General features: G+C 43.9%; 1 protein-coding gene across 2 annotated transcripts in view; it reads right to left on the bottom strand.

The window, feature by feature from the left end:
* DCUN1D5 (defective in cullin neddylation 1 domain containing 5) overlaps positions 1-15,634 on the bottom strand; it is a 48,556-nt gene extending 32,922 nt beyond the window's left edge. Inside the window, exons 1-2 of one of the 2 annotated variants that reach the window (XM_040426281.1) lie at positions 15,499-15,634; positions 12,258-12,384 (exon numbers count right to left, since the gene is read on the bottom strand). The gene's annotated coding sequence lies outside the window, so the exon portion shown is untranslated. The remainder of the gene's footprint in view (positions 1-12,257; positions 12,385-15,498) is intronic. The other variant, XM_040426280.1, reaches the window with a different exon arrangement.
* Positions 15,635-16,037: the final 403 nt, after the last annotated feature.

The raw sequence follows: 16,037 nt of genomic DNA, 5'->3' as shown, positions 1-16,037 counted from the left end.
AAGTGCCGGCCTGAAATGGCGCCGTTCACGCCAAGAAAGCGGCCCCCTCCGCGCCTGGATGTGGCAGAAGGCAGCGTCCCTGCCAAGGACTTGCCCAGATAAACTCCCCTGCCCGGTAACGGTCCGATATCGGGGGGGGGGGGGGGGAGGGGTGGGCGCACGATGTAGCAGTGGCCATGTAGTAACAGTGGCCATGGGAGCCCAGGAGGCCTGTAGCAGCGGTGGGAGGGAGGAAGGGGAGGCTGGAGCAGCCTGTCTCACCATACGCTGTCTTCACCCTCAATCCATCCAGCGGGGTCGCCCCTTCAGCTCCTGGCACCGCAGTGGCAGGAAGCCGGGGGAGGGACTTGGCGTGCGGGCGACCCTGAGCTGGCGGGACGCAGGGGAGCGAGGCTGCCCTGGTCCACCTTGTCTTCTGTGGGGGAGGCGGCAGTGCGGAATTACCGGCACTGGCGCAACTCAACCCCGGGAGAAACAGAGGGGTCTAATGCGCCTCTGTTGTCCCTGTAAGTAGAAAAAAACCGAATTAAAAACAACAAATAACGTAAAAATAAAAAATCATAGGAAAACAACCCTGCATAAGCAGGGGGTGTCTTGCCTCCTTGGACACTAAGCAAAAACTGGCAGTCTCTTCTCCAGGCTGAAGGGTATAGCTGATGGAGGAGGGGCTTACAGCTTTCACTTAGTGTCACGCCTCCTAGGGAGCAGAGCTATACCCATGGTTTCCTGTGTCCCCCAAGGAATATGGGCGAGAAAAATAAAAAAACGCACACAGATGTCACACTAGGTGGTTAGTTATGTTGATTAGTTTCACTCTGGATTTATCAACTGTGACTCGTTAAAAGTGGCAAAAATTGTTGACCTGTGCCCTTCATTCTCTGGGTCAGTACGATTACAACAATACCGCATATGCATAGGTTTTTGTGTCTAAATAGCGTAAAAATAAATGTAAACTTTGAGAAAAACATTTTATTTTTACATCACCACATCCTGACCCCCATTACTTTTTTCCTATAGTTTTATCTACTCAGCTGTGTGGGGGCTCATTTTTTGCAGGACAATCTGTAGTTTTTATTGATACCATTTTGGAGGGCGTATGACTTTTTGATCACATTTTATTACGCCATTCGTCGTATTTGAAAAATATTTTTATATTTTAATATGATCTCACTTGATCACGGCATCTAAAGGCTTTAAAGCGAACCTTTCACCAGGATTTCACTTAATAAACTATCACCAGTACCTTATAGATCATCCTCATTGTGTTTCCATACAGTCTTGTGCCGCTTTCCTGCGATGTATATTCATGAAAAAAACGACTTATAAAGTCCTCGTCTCCAGCTCCTGAAGTCACGCTAGAAGTCAAGGGGGTAGCCCTTCCCTCACTCCGGGCTGTAACTCCCCTGCCCTAACCCCTCCTCTAAGTAGTGTAACTGACACCCGGCTCAGTCGCCGGGACCGCGCTTGTACAGGCGGCGCATGCGCCGTCGGACTAGAGCGCGATCCTGTAACTGAATCGCGCATGCGCCGTCCCCGATGCCTGCCTGTCTTCTCTTCCTCACGCGCTATTCAGTTACAGGATCGCGCTCGAGTCCGACGGCGCATGCGCCGCCTGTACAAGCGCGGTCCCAGCGACTGAGCCGTGTGTCAATTAGACTGCATAGAGGCAGGAGAGTTACAGCACCGGAGTGAGGGAAGGGCTACCCCCTTGACTTCTAGCGTGACTTCAGGAGCTGGAGACGAGGACTTTATAAGTCATTTTTTTCATGAATATCCATCCCAGGAAAGCGGGACAAGAATGCATTGAAACACAATGAGGATAATCTATAAGGTACTGGTAATAGTTTATTAAGTGAAATCCTGGTGAAAGGTTCGCTTTAATGACTGTGACCGGTATTATTGCTCGATGGGTCTCTGCTAATAACAGTTGCCACTTCTTGGTCTGTACAGATCACTTTACTGCAGTTACCTGCTTATCTGTCATTCTTACCCTGCCTGTAATGATATCACCTCTGTGTATAGATAAAGGATCCACCATTCACAATAGGCGATTGTCACATCTTATCTATTCCGTCCTTGTACAATAACCTCTGCACAGGTCACAGAGCCTGCCTAGAAAACTTTCCCATAGAAGCCAATGAGGTCCCCTCCTGACCATTGAGTCTATGGACCATGGGGCAGCAGTAAAGCAATTTTCTTAATGGTTTCTAAATGTTAAGAACAGCTCAGGCAAGATGGCCACCGCCATAATCAGGTTCAGAAAATACAATTAAAAAGAAAAAAAAAAAATTGTATTCAGAAAATAAAAACAGAATATAAAAAAAAGAGACATACTACTATCTGGTTTTATATAAGAAAATGATATATCACCCGTAGGGGATATGGGACATAAGCGCTGGTATACACAATCAGAAACAGCTAGTCCTTTAAGTTGGCACCATCAATTAGTGCCAGCCTGAATAACTGGGTGGTTGGTTACAAAAATAGGTTATGCCAAAATAAATAAATATGAGGATCGGAGCATATAGTCCAGTTGGTGAGGGTAACAAGGGGCAAATAAAACACAAGTATTTGCACTAGGAGTTCAAGGATTGAACGGTGAGAGTAAAATTGATAATGATAATACTAATGCCGTTGGTACCTTGTCTTTCCTCCAAAATGTTCCCTTGATTGGTGTTCCGCTATGCCGCTTATTATTTGTGAGTTTCTGTTGTTGTTCCTATAAAGATGCTGTTGTCCTTGTACAGGAGCCTCCGTAGGACAAAAGACTACTATCTACGCGTTTCAGAGCCTATCGGCTCGATAGGCTCTGAAACGCGTAGGTAGTAGTCTTTTGTCCTACGGAGGCCCCTGTACTCGTAACGGTGACGTCACCGCAAGCGGTTTCCCGGGTAACAGACCAAGCTCCCTCGCGCCGCGCGTGCTTCCGGCCGGGGCCACGCTGCTGCTGGCAGGTGAGCAAGAAGGACGCCGTGATTTGAAAGGACAACAGCATCTTTATAGGAACAACAACAGAAACTCACAAATAATAAGCCGCATAGCGGAACACCAATCAAGGGAACATTTTGGAGGAAAGACAAGGTACCAACGGCATTAGTATTATCATTATCAATTTTACTCTCACCGTTCAATCCTTGAACTCCTAGTGCAAATACTTGTGTTTTATTTGCCCCTTGTTACCCTCACCAACTGACTATATGCTCCGATCCTCATATTTTTTTTTTTTTTTTTGTAACCAACCACCCAGTTATTCAGGCTGGCACTAATTGATGATGCCAACTTAAAGGACTAGCTGTTTCTGATTGTGTATACCAGCGCTTATGTCCCATATCCCCTACGGATGATATATCATTTTCTTATATACTTACCTAAGGAGAACAATAGCTCCTTCTTAGACATTAAGCAGCAGGATCTTCCTACACAGGTAGATTTACACACATCTATACAATAGGAGCGCAGGGGGGTCTTTTTTCCTTTACTATCTGGTTTTAACTGGCAGATAAAAATTTTGGCGACACATTTTCTTTAAATTCCCCAAAAAAATAAAAATAAAATTGAGGAATGTTAGTGGCCAAAATGCACCAGGAATACAGGGAGTGCAGAATTATTAGGCAAATGAGTATTTTGACCACATCATCCTCTTTATGCATGTTGTTTTACTCCAAGCTGTATAGGCTCAAAGCCTACTACCAATTAAGCATATTAGGTGATGTGCATCTCTGTAATGAGAAGGGGTGTGGTCTAATGACATCAACACCCTATATTAGGTGTGCATAATTATTAGGCAACTTCCTTTCCTTTGGCAAAATGGGTCAAAAGAAGGACTTGACAGGCTCAGAAGTCAAAAATAGTGAGATATCTTGCAGAGGGATGCAGCACTCTTAAAATTGCAAAGCTTCTGAAGCGTGATCATCAAACAATCAAGCGTTTCATTCAAAATAGTCAACAGGGTCGCAAGAAGCGTGTGGAAAAACCAAGGCGCAAAATAACTGCCCATGAACTGAGAAAGTCAAGCGTGCAGCTGCCAAGATGCCACTTGCCACCAGTTTGGCCATATTTCAGAGCTGCAACATCACTGGAGTGCCCAAAAGCACAAGGTGTGCAATACTCAGAGACATGGCCAAGGTAAGAAAGGCTGAAAGACGACCACCACTGAACAAGACACACAAGCTGAAACGTCAAGACTGGGCCAAGAAATATCTCAAGACTGATTTTTCTAAGGTTTTATGGACTGATGAAATGAGAGTGAGTCTTGATGGGCCAGATGGATGGGCCCGTGGCTGGATTGGTAAAGAGCAGAGAGCTCCAGTCCAACTCAGACGCCAGCAAGGTGGAGGTGGAGTACTGGTTTGGGCTGGTATCATCAAAGATGAGCTTGTGGGGCCTTTTCGGGTTGAGGATGGAGTCAAGCTCAACTCCCAGTCCTACTGCCAGTTTCTGGAAGACACCTTCTTCAAGCAGTGGTACAGGAAGAAGTCTGCATCCTTCAAGAAAAACATGATTTTCATGCAGGACAATGCTCCATCACACGCATCCAAGTACTCCACAGCGTGGCTGGCAAGAAAGGGTATAAAAGAAGAAAATCTAATGACATGGCCTCCTTGTTCACCTGATCTGAACCCCATTGAGAACCTGTGGTCCATCATCAAATGTGAGATTTACAAGGAGGGAAAACAGTACACCTCTCTGAACAGTGTCTGGGAGGCTGTGGTTGCTGCTGCACGCAATGTTGATGGTGAACAGATCAAAACACTGACAGAATCCATGGATGGCAGGCTTTTGAGTGTCCTTGCAAAGAAAGGTGGCTATATTGGTCACTGATTTGTTTTTGTTTTGTTTTTGAATGTCAGAAATGTATATTTGTGAATGTTGAGATGTTATATTGGTTTCACTGGTAAAAATAAATAATTGAAATGGGTATATATTTGTTTTTTGTTAAGTTGCCTAATAATTATGCACAGTAATAGTCACCTGCACACACAGATATCCCTCTAAAATAGCTAAAACTAAAAACAAACTAAAAACTACTTCCAAAAATATTCAGCTTTGATATTAATGAGTTTTTTGGGTTCATTGAGAACATGGTTGTTGTTCAATAATAAAATTAATCCTCAAAAATACAACTTGCCTAATAATTCTGCACTCCCTGTAGAAATAGATATATACAGTACAGACCAAAAGTTTGGACACACCTTCTCATTCAAAGAGTTTTCTTTATTTTCATGACTATGAAGGCATCAAAACTATGAATTAACACATGTGGAATTATATACATAACAAACAAGTGTGAAACAACTGAAAATATGTCATATTCTAGGTTCTTCAAAGTAGCCACCTTTTGCTTTGATTACTGCTTTGCACACTCTTGGCATTCTCTTGATGAGCTTCAAGAGGTAGTCCCCTGAAATGGTCTTCCAACAGTCTTGAAGGAGTTCCCAGAGATGCTTAGCACTTGTTGGCCCTTTTGCCTTCACTCTGCGGTCCAGCTCACCCCAAACCATCTCGATTGGGTTCAGGTCCGGTGACTGTGGAGGCCAGGTCATCTGGCGCAGCACCCCATCACTCTCCTTCATGGTCAAATAGCCCTTACTTTCAAAGTTTTCCCAATTATTCGGCTGACTGACTGACCTTCATTTCTTAAAGTAATGATGGCCACTCGTTTTTCTTTACTGCTCTTTTCTTGCCATGATACAAATTCTAACAGTCTATTCAGTAGGACTATCAGCTGTGTATCCACCTGACTTCTCCTCAACGCAACTGATGGTCCCAACCCCATTTATAAGGCAAGAAATCCCACTTATTAAACCTGACAGGGCACACCTGTGAAGTGAAAACCATTTCAGGACTACCTCTTAAAGCTCATCAAGAGAATGCCAAGAGTGTGCAAAGCAGTAATCAAAGCAAAAGGTGGCTACTTTGAAGAACCTAGAATATGACATATTTTCAGTTGTTTCACACTTGTTTGTTATGTATATATAATTCCACATGTGTTAATTCATAGTTTTGATGCCATCAGTGTGAATCTACAATTTTCATAGTCATGAAAATAAAGAAAACTCTTTGAATGAGAAGGTGTGTCCAAACTTTTGGTCTGTACTGTATATATATATATATATATATATATATATATATATATATATATATACATACTGCATTACTGTTCTTACTATGCTTCATATACACCTCTTGGCAGGCACAGCCTCTGTATCCAAGTACTATAACAGATGGCACTAAGACCCTGTGTGCCCCCGGCCTTCTAGGAGTAAAGAGCACAATTTCCTGTAAGCATCTGCATCTGAATAGTGACAGACAGCTTCCATTTCGGGGGCCAAGTGAGAATATAACGCGCAGCTGATAGGAGCAAACATTTCATCGCAGTGTACCTTCGGAGCAGCAGAATATGAGATCCTGAAAGGACGCCGAGCATGCCCATCCATAAGTGTGTACATGATCACAAAGCCAGATGCTTGCAGGTCTTGCTGGCAGCTTGCCAGTTACAAATAAAGTGCCCGCAGTGAAGCACAGCCCCAATAACATGTCCTGGCATGGCACCTTAAAGGGGTTGTCCCAGTTTTTATATTGATGACCTATGTTCAGGATAGGCCATCAATATCTGATCGGTGGGGATTCCAGCGCTGGAACGGCACGGCTTTATCCATTGTACAGTGGATGGAGCCGATTACTGCAGCTCCTATTCACTTCAATGGGAGCAGCACTGCAATAACCAGCTATGTCCAGACTCCCACCAATCAGACATCGATGACCTAACCTAGGAAAAGGCAATCAATATAAAAATACTGGGCAACCCCTTTAACCCTTAGGATACCGGAGGTTTTTTTCGTTTTAGCGTTTTCATTCTTCTTCCGTATCTTCCTCGAGCCATAACTCTTTTACTTTTCTGTTCACATAGCCGTATAGGGCTTATTTTTTGCGGGACAAGTTGTACTTTCTAATGCCACCGTTTAATATGGCATACAATGTAGTGGGAAGCTGGGAAAAAAAATTCCAAATGGGGTGGAAGTGGAAAAAGAAAAACGCAATTCCTCCACGGTCTAAAAGGTGCTAGGATACAACTTACAGCCAAGCTCCCACATACCTCCATAGTGAGATCACTCATGTAGTGGGAGAAGGAATAGGGCTGTAAGCCCCACCTATAACAGGTCATGTGACACAGGCCACCAGGTGCAGCAGAATGCAATGGCACATTCTAAAAATATCAACAAGAGCACAGCGCAGACTGCTCAATGAGGTGAAGAAGAATCCTAGAGTGTCAGCTAAAGACTTACAAAAGTCTCTGGCATATGCTAACATCCCTGTTAGCGAATCTACGATACGTAAAACACTAAACAAGAATGGATTTCATGGAAGGATACCACAGAGGAAGCCACTGCTGTCCAAAAAAACCATTGCTGCACGTTTACAGTTTGCACAAGAGCACCTGGATGTTCCACAGCAGTACTGGCAAAATATTCTGTGGACAGATGAAACCAAAGTTGAGTTGTTTGGAAGAAACACACGACACTATGAGTGGAGAAAGAGAGGCATAGCACACCAACATCAAATCCTCATCCCAACTGTGAAGTATGGTGGTGGGGGCATCATGGTTTGGAGCTGCTTTGCAGCGTCAGGGCCTGGACGGATTGCTATCATCGAAGGAAAAATGAATTCCCAAGTTTATCAAGACATTTTGCAGGAGAACTTAAGGCCATCTGTCCACCAGCTGAAGCTCAACAGAAGATGGGTGTTGCAACAGGACAACGACCCAAAGCACAGAAGTTAGGCTACGTCTACACGACGACATTTGTCATGCGACAGATAGGGCGCAACATTTTGTTGCACTAATGTCGCGCAACAATTTTTATAATGGCAGTCTATGGTGTCGCACTGCAACATGCGACATGCTGCGACGCAACAGTCGCAGAAAAATTCATCTCGAATGGATTTTCTGCGACTGTTGCGTCGCAGTCGCAGCATGTTGCAGTGCGACACCATAGACTGCCATTATAAAAATTGTCGTGCAACAAAATGTCGCGCAACAAATGTCGTCGTGTAGACGTAGCCTAAATCAACAACAGAGTGGCTTAAACAGAAGAAAATACGTCTTCTGGAGTGGCCCAGTCAGAGTCCTGACCTCAACCTCTGGTTGAAGTTATTGCTGCCAAAGGAGGTTCAACCAGTTATTAAATCCAAGGGTTCACATACTTTTTCCACCTGCACTGTGAATGTTTACATGGTGTGTTCAATAAAAACATGGTAACATTTATTTCTTTGTGTGTTAATAGTTTAAAGGGTTTCTACCAGCAGATATACTGTTACGTAGCTGGCTGATATAGCGATGCGCTAATGTCAGCACTACATAATAGGGATCGACCAATTATCGGTTTGGCCGATATTATCGGCCGATATTGAGGATTTTGAACGTTATCGGTATCGGCATCTATTTTGCCGATATACCGATAACGTATGGGGAACACAGAACGCGCTGCTGACAGCGCTCTCTGTGTTCCCTCCGCAGCACAGGGGAGAAGGAAGCCGTGTCTCCTCCCCCCTGTGCTGCTGCTGCCGCTGCCGCCAATGAGGGGATAGAACATAGAGGAGGGGAGGGGCTGTGGCCGCTGCGCCACCAATGAAGATAAGCCTTTCATTCATTCATATACAGGAGGCGGGAGCTGGCTGCAGAATCACATAGCCGGCTCCCGACCTCTATGAGCAATAGCTGCGGTCCGCGGTAGTTAACTCCTCAGGTGCCGCGGATCGCAGCTACCGCTGATAGAGGTCGGGAGCCGGCTATGTGATTCTGCAGCCAGCTCCCGCCTCCTGTATATGAATGATCGATAGACTTATCTTCATTGGTGGCGCAGTGCGCCCCCCCCAAGCCCCCCAGTATTAATCATTGGTGGCGCAGTGCACCCCCCCCCCACCCCCATCCCAATCCCGGCCAATAGTAAAAACATTGGTGGCGCAGTGCGCCCCCCCCCACCCAGTATTAATCATTGGTGGCAGTGGCCACAGGATCCCCTCTCCCCTGCTCCTCCGATCGGAGCCCCAGCTGTGTAAGCCTGGGGCTCCGATCGGTTGCCATGGCAGCCAGGACGCTATTGAAGCCCTGGCTGCCATGTTCAGCTCCATGCTGCTGTGTGCACTATGCACAGAGCAGCAGGGACAGTGTGAGATCCTATTCACCCTGATAGAGATCTATCAGGGGGAATAGGACAAGGGTTCTAGTCCCTAAGGGGGTTAAAAGTTAGTAAAAAAAAAACACAAAAATATTAAGTATAAATGAAAAAGATTTATAAAAAAAAAAATACACATTAACAATAAACATATTAATTTTCAGCAGATTTGTGTAGGAATTTTTTTTTTTTCTCAAAAATGAAAATTCCCAGAATATCGGTATAAATTATCGGCTATCGGCCTGAAAGTTCACAAATTATCGGTATCGGTATCGGCCCTAAAAAATCAATATCGGTCGATCCCTACTACATAACAGTATGTTTCTAACATTTGTCCCTGCAGACGTTTTTTGTAAAAAAAAAAGCACTTTTATTATATGCTAATGAGCCTCTAGGTGCTATGTGGGCGTAAAATCAGCACCTAGAGGCTCCGTCCACTCACGCTTTATGCCGCCCAGGTCCCCTGTTCTGCCCTCCCCGCTCCTCTTGATTGACGGCACGGTCCACCGCATCATTGCCGAAATCCCGCGCCTGCGCCATTCACTTCTGTCTTCGGCGCAGTGAGTGAATGATGCACTCCTGGTGCCGGATTCCTCACTGCGCCTGCGCCGACTACGTCACAGTGAGGAAGCCGGCATCAGGAGAGCGGCCTTCACTCACTGCGCCGAAGACAGAAGTGAACGGCGCAGGCGAGGGATTCCGCCAACGATGCAGGGAACAGTGGCATCAATCAAGAGGAGCGCGGCGGGCAGAACACTGGACCTGGGCGGGATAAAGCGTGAGTGGACGGAGCCTCTAGGTGCTGATTTTACGCCCACATAGCACCTAGAGGCTCATTAGCATATTCTAAAAGAGGTTATTTTACAAAAACGGCTGCAGGGACAAATGTCAGAAACATACTGTTATGTAGTGCTGACATTAGCGCATCGCTAATGTCAGTCAGCTACATAACGGTATTTCTGGTGGTAGAAACCCTTTAAGCAGACTGTGATTGTCTATTGTTGTGACTTAGATGAAGATCAGATCACATTTTATGACCAATTTGTGCAGAAATCCATATCATTCCAAAGGGTTCACATACTTTTTCTTGCAACTGTATGTACACTTTTACTTACATGCACACACAGAGAAACTTTTACATATGCACAGTGGCACATCTTACCAACATATAGTCTGTATGTGTAAAAGTGCACACAGGTATACATAATGTATGATGATGTAACACCTTTATTACTACACAGGAGCAGTTCCCAGCACTGGGATGACGGCAGTCTCCAGTCACCACACCTCCCAGTACAACACTAGGACTTGACCTGCTCCCACCCCACAGCCCCAGGCACGCTCCTGCTCCTCTCTGGCCTAGATAAGTCGCCTCCTCGGTCCACCTGCCTCACATTACTCCCAGTAGTTGCCCTGGCGTCCGAGTAGTTACCCAGCCAAACCTCAGGTAGCAACACGTGGGTAGCGTCTCCTCTTACTCATAATGCACTGTGCTGCGTGTCTAATGACAGGGACAGCAGGTGACTGTCACCCCATCCAAAAAGTACTGCCATGTCAAACAGGTGGTAGAGAAAAAATTCAATACGATGATTTAAAAAAACTAAAAAAACAACATATCATGGGGCACTAAAACACAAATTAATCTCCCAGCCCTACATACAATGTCCTAAGGTATGTGCATGTGTGAACACCATTTTACATTTAACACATTAATATAGTCTAGAAAGAAAAGCTGAGTACCATATTTTCTCCCCATAAGACGCACCTAGGATTTAGAGGAGGAGAATAAAAAATGATATTTTTCATTAAACCTCAGATCGGACCAGCAATCAGACCCCCAATGTTAATCAGACCTCAGCTCACAGCCCCAATCAGACCCCCAATATTAATAAGACCCTCAATCAGACCCCAATATTAATCATACCCCTATAAGACCTCAGATCAGACCCACAGATTCCAATGTGAATGACCCCCAATCAGACCTCAGATAAGAACCCCCATTCAAACCTCAGATGAGACCCCCATGCCTCAAATACAGCGGCGATACCCAATATGTCTATTTTTATATATAAATATTTTTTACAATTATTTTTTTTACACTTTATTTTGGGGAAAAGAAGCTCTTATTTTTTTTGAAAACGTCATTTTTTAAACTTATTTTTTTCACTAAATTTTTTTTGTCCCACTCTGGGACAATCAACTTTTGGGGGTCTGATCCCCTTTACAATGCATCACAATTCTTCTGTATTGTGATGCATTGGCTGTAAGAGTATTACAGACTGTAATCCAGGGGGCTGGATCTCACAGGCTAAGGCTCCATTCACACGTTGAGGAACGGGTGAGGACCCATTCATTGTCTATGGGGACGGAACACACCCCGGATGTGTGAATGGACCCTAAGAGGGATGGCAGCCACGATGCCTAAGGACCCGAAGGCTGCTTCCTCCCTGCACGGACATCGCACGTGCCGCGGTCAGCGCTAGGTTAATGCGCCGGCATTGGTGATTTTACTGATGCCGGCGCATACAGCAGGGGTCCAGCTATCGGTGACCGATCAGTCGCCGTACATGTACGGCGCTGGACGTTAAGGGGTTAAAGAACATCTATCGGCATGATCAACCCTATTAAACAAGACATACTCCCTGTTAGGGTTCATCATGCGGAGTTAAACCATACCAAATGGATCTCAAATTGGAGGCCCCGTTGTAGATAAATATGCTAATGAGGTGTTTGGAGCACCAAGGGGATTGCCTAGTCTCCTACAGCACCACTTCCCCATTACATTATCCCCTAGCCACTCCCCCCCCCCCCCCCCCCCCACCTTAAGTGAAACGCCAAAGGATCTTCAATGTTTAGCGTTAATAATCACTGTGTCCTTGCTATAAGTGCAGTGCTGCAGTAAAAAAAAAAAAAGAGAGACTGGATTTTAAGCAGGTTTCGGTCATGGTGGTGCTCCAATGGAGCAGAACTAAACACAATCGACACAGACTTCACTTACAGGGAATTGTACATGAGTGCAAAAAAAAAACAACAAAAGGACAGAGCAGAAAACACGTGAGGATTTTTTAAAATCCTATTTCTTACAAGTCTGGATGAGGACTAATCACAGGACGCAGAAAATATGTAGCAGGAGGTGACGACGTCCGTAGTCTTACCAGATCTATAGGATCGCGGCCTCTCCGCTGGTGGCGTCCTCTTTGGCTCTACAGTTCTGAACATGCAAGGAAGCAGAAAAGGGTCGAACTGGTTAGAAGCCAATCAGCTCCAGGCTCTCGCCTATCAGACGCCCCCCTTAAAAATGAAAAATGCAATCCGATTGGTAGAGTGGCCAACCCAACCCGCCACCGCTTTTGTGCACCGGGTTTGATAAATCTCCCTCCTGTGACTAATAACAGCGGATAATTTATAGTCTTACAGCCAGTAATCCAAAGGTCGGAGTATGATTTTAATACTTCTTTAGGTTATTTGATATTTTTTTTTTAGCCTTGATGAATTTTGTGTTAAAAACCATGAAACCAATTATGAGGCTGTGACCACTACGGGAGGCAGCCAGCGATGAGGAGGGCTGTACAGCTCTGCGGAATATGTCAGCGCTATATAAGTGAGGAAAATAAATGCATAAACTATAGTTCTCCTACTGTTTCGTTTCTACAGCTCCTGTGCAGACCCAAGGGTCGTCATGGTAACAGACTACAAACAACCCTGACTATGTGGTCGGATACCGCAGTCATAATATGGGACCATGTGTTTAAATGAATACAGGGGTATATAGCGTCATGTATGTCCGTGTATATATCTACATGTAGTAAATACAGGGTATATAGCGTCATGCATGTCCGTGTATATATCTACACGTAGTAAATACAGGGTATATAGCGTCATATATGTCTGTGTATATATCTACATGTAGTAAATACAGGGGTATATAGCGTCATGTATGTCCGTGTATATATCTACATGTAGTAAATACAGGGGTATATAGCATCATGTATGTGCGTGTATATATCTACATGTAGTAAATACAGGGTATATAGCGTCATGCATGTCCGTGTATATATCTACACGTAGTAAATACAGGGGTATATAGCATCATGTATGTCCGTGTATATATCTACATGTAGTAAATACAGGGTATATAGCGTCATGTATGTCCGTGTATATATCTACATGTAGTAAATACAGGGGTATATAGCGTCATGTATGTCCGTGTATATATCTACATGTAGTAAATACAGGGTATATAGCGTCATGTATGTCCGTGTATATATCTACATGTAGTAAATACAGGGTATATAGCGTCATGTATGTCCGTGTATATATCTACATATAGTAAATACAGGGGTATATAGCGTCATGTATGTCCGTGTATATATCTACACGTAGTAAATACAGGGGTATATAGCGTCATATATGTCCGTGTATATATCTACACGTAGTAAATACAGGGTATATAGCGTCATGTATGTCCGTGTATATATCTACATATAGTAAATACAGGGGTATATAGCGTCATGTATGTGCGTGTATATATCTACACGTAGTAAATACAGGGGTATATAGCGTCATGTATGTCAGTGTATATATCTACACATAGTAAATACAGGGGTATATAGCATCATGTATGTCAGTGTATATATCTACACATAGTAAATACAGGGGTATATAGCATCATGTATGTCAGTGTATATATCTACACATAGTAAATACAGGGGTATATAGCATCATATATGTCCGTGTATATATCTACATATAGTAAATACAGGGGTATATAGCATCATGTATGTGCGTGTATATATCTACATATAGTAAATACAGGGGTATATAGCGTCATGTATGTCCGTGTATATATCTACATATAGTAAATACAGGGGTATATAGCATCATATATGTCTGTGTATATATCTACATATAGTAAATACAGGGGTATATAGCGTCATGTATGTCTGTGTATATATCTACATATAGTAAATACAGGGGTATATAGCATCATGTATGTCCGTGTATATATCTACATGTAGTAAATACAGGGGTATATAGCATCATATATGTCCGTGTATATATCTACATATAGTAAATACAGGGGTATATAGCATCATGTATGTGCGTGTATATATCTACATATAGTAAATACAGGGGTATATAGCGTCATGTATGTCCGTGTATATATCTACATATAGTAAATACAGGGGTATATAGCATCATATATGTCTGTGTATATATCTACATATAGTAAATACAGGGGTATATAGCGTCATGTATGTCTGTGTATATATCTACATATAGTAAATACAGGGGTATATAGCATCATGTATGTCTGTGTATATATCTACATATAGTAAATACAGGGGTATATAGCATCATGTATGTCTGTGTATGTATCTACATATAGTAAATACAGGGGTATATAGCGTCATGTATGTCCGTGTGTATATATCTACATATAGTAAATACAGGGGTATATAGCGTCATATATGTCCGTGTATATATCTACATGTAGTAAATACAGGGGTATATAGCGTCATGTATGTCCGTGTATATATCTACATATAGTAAATACAGGGGTATATAGCGTCATGTATGTCCGTGTATATATCTACATATAGTAAATACAGGGTATATAGCGTCATGCATGTCCGTGTATATATCTACATATAGTAAATACAGGGGTATATAGCATCATGTATGTCTGTGTATGTATCTACATATAGTAAATACAGGGGTATATAGCGTCATGTATGTCCGTGTGTATATATCTACATATAGTAAATACAGGGGTATATAGCGTCATATATGTCCGTGTATATATCTACATGTAGTAAATACAGGGGTATATAGCGTCATGTATGTCCGTGTATATATCTACATATAGTAAATACAGGGGTATATAGCGTCATGTATGTCCGTGTATATATCTACATATAGTAAATACAGGGGTATATAGCGTCATGTATGTCCGTGTATATATCTACATATAGTAAATACAGGGGTATATAGCGTCATGTATGTCCGTGTGTGTGTGTATATATATATATATATATATATATATCCCAGGTCCTATACCCTTCTCTATCTATGAGGGTAGATGGGTAAACAATGGCCATGACCCCCTGCAGACAGAGGTGTATGTACACAGGTAACATTACATACATGTCCTCGGTAGTCGGTACATATGGATGACAGTGTGTCATCATACATGTTATGATATGCCGGGTGGGGGGAGGGGGCACTATAACGCTCCCGTCCATGTCTCCAGAGCCGGCAGGACTATCACCCCCATCCTCCTAGCAGCACTGTCCCCCGGCCTCCTGTGCCCCGCTATTGTTACCTCGCAGCTCCGGCTCGTCCTGCAGCCCAGGCGGGAGCGCACTGATTCACTGGCCGGCCGTGTAAGGAGAACGTCGCAGCGCTGATGACGTCACGCCGAGCGCCGCCCGTATCTGTAGTCCCAGGGGCTGAGCGTGGTCCCCGCGCCGTCCGCGAGTCCCGGAGGTGTCACTGGACTGGGGGGGAGAGCCGTGGGACCGCGGCTTACACGGGGCTGGCCTGCAGCTGTCAGCCAATCCTAAAAACTGTGACAGGAAAGGAAATAGGGGTTAGGCTCTACAGAGGATTAGTGTGACAGCCTGTCTGTGAATGTACTGCAACTCTGACATGATAATCCCAATTTACATCATTTAAAGGGCAGCTTCAGCAGATTTGTTCCTATGACACTGGCTGACTTGTTACCTGTCTGCATTTGGCAGCTGAAGACATCTGTAAAATAAAGTGCAGAAGGTAGTTGCAGAGAGAGCAGAGCCTCTAGGTGCAACAGTAACACCCGTGTTGCTCCTAGAGGCTCATTTGCATATATTAAACCCTTTGATA

The sequence above is a fragment of the Bufo bufo genome, chromosome 3 (assembly GCF_905171765.1).
Source record: "Bufo bufo chromosome 3, aBufBuf1.1, whole genome shotgun sequence".
NCBI classification, from domain to species: domain Eukaryota; kingdom Metazoa; phylum Chordata; class Amphibia; order Anura; family Bufonidae; genus Bufo; species Bufo bufo.
Note: the sequence above shows the minus strand (reverse complement) of the source record. Positions and strands in the feature narration are given on the sequence as shown.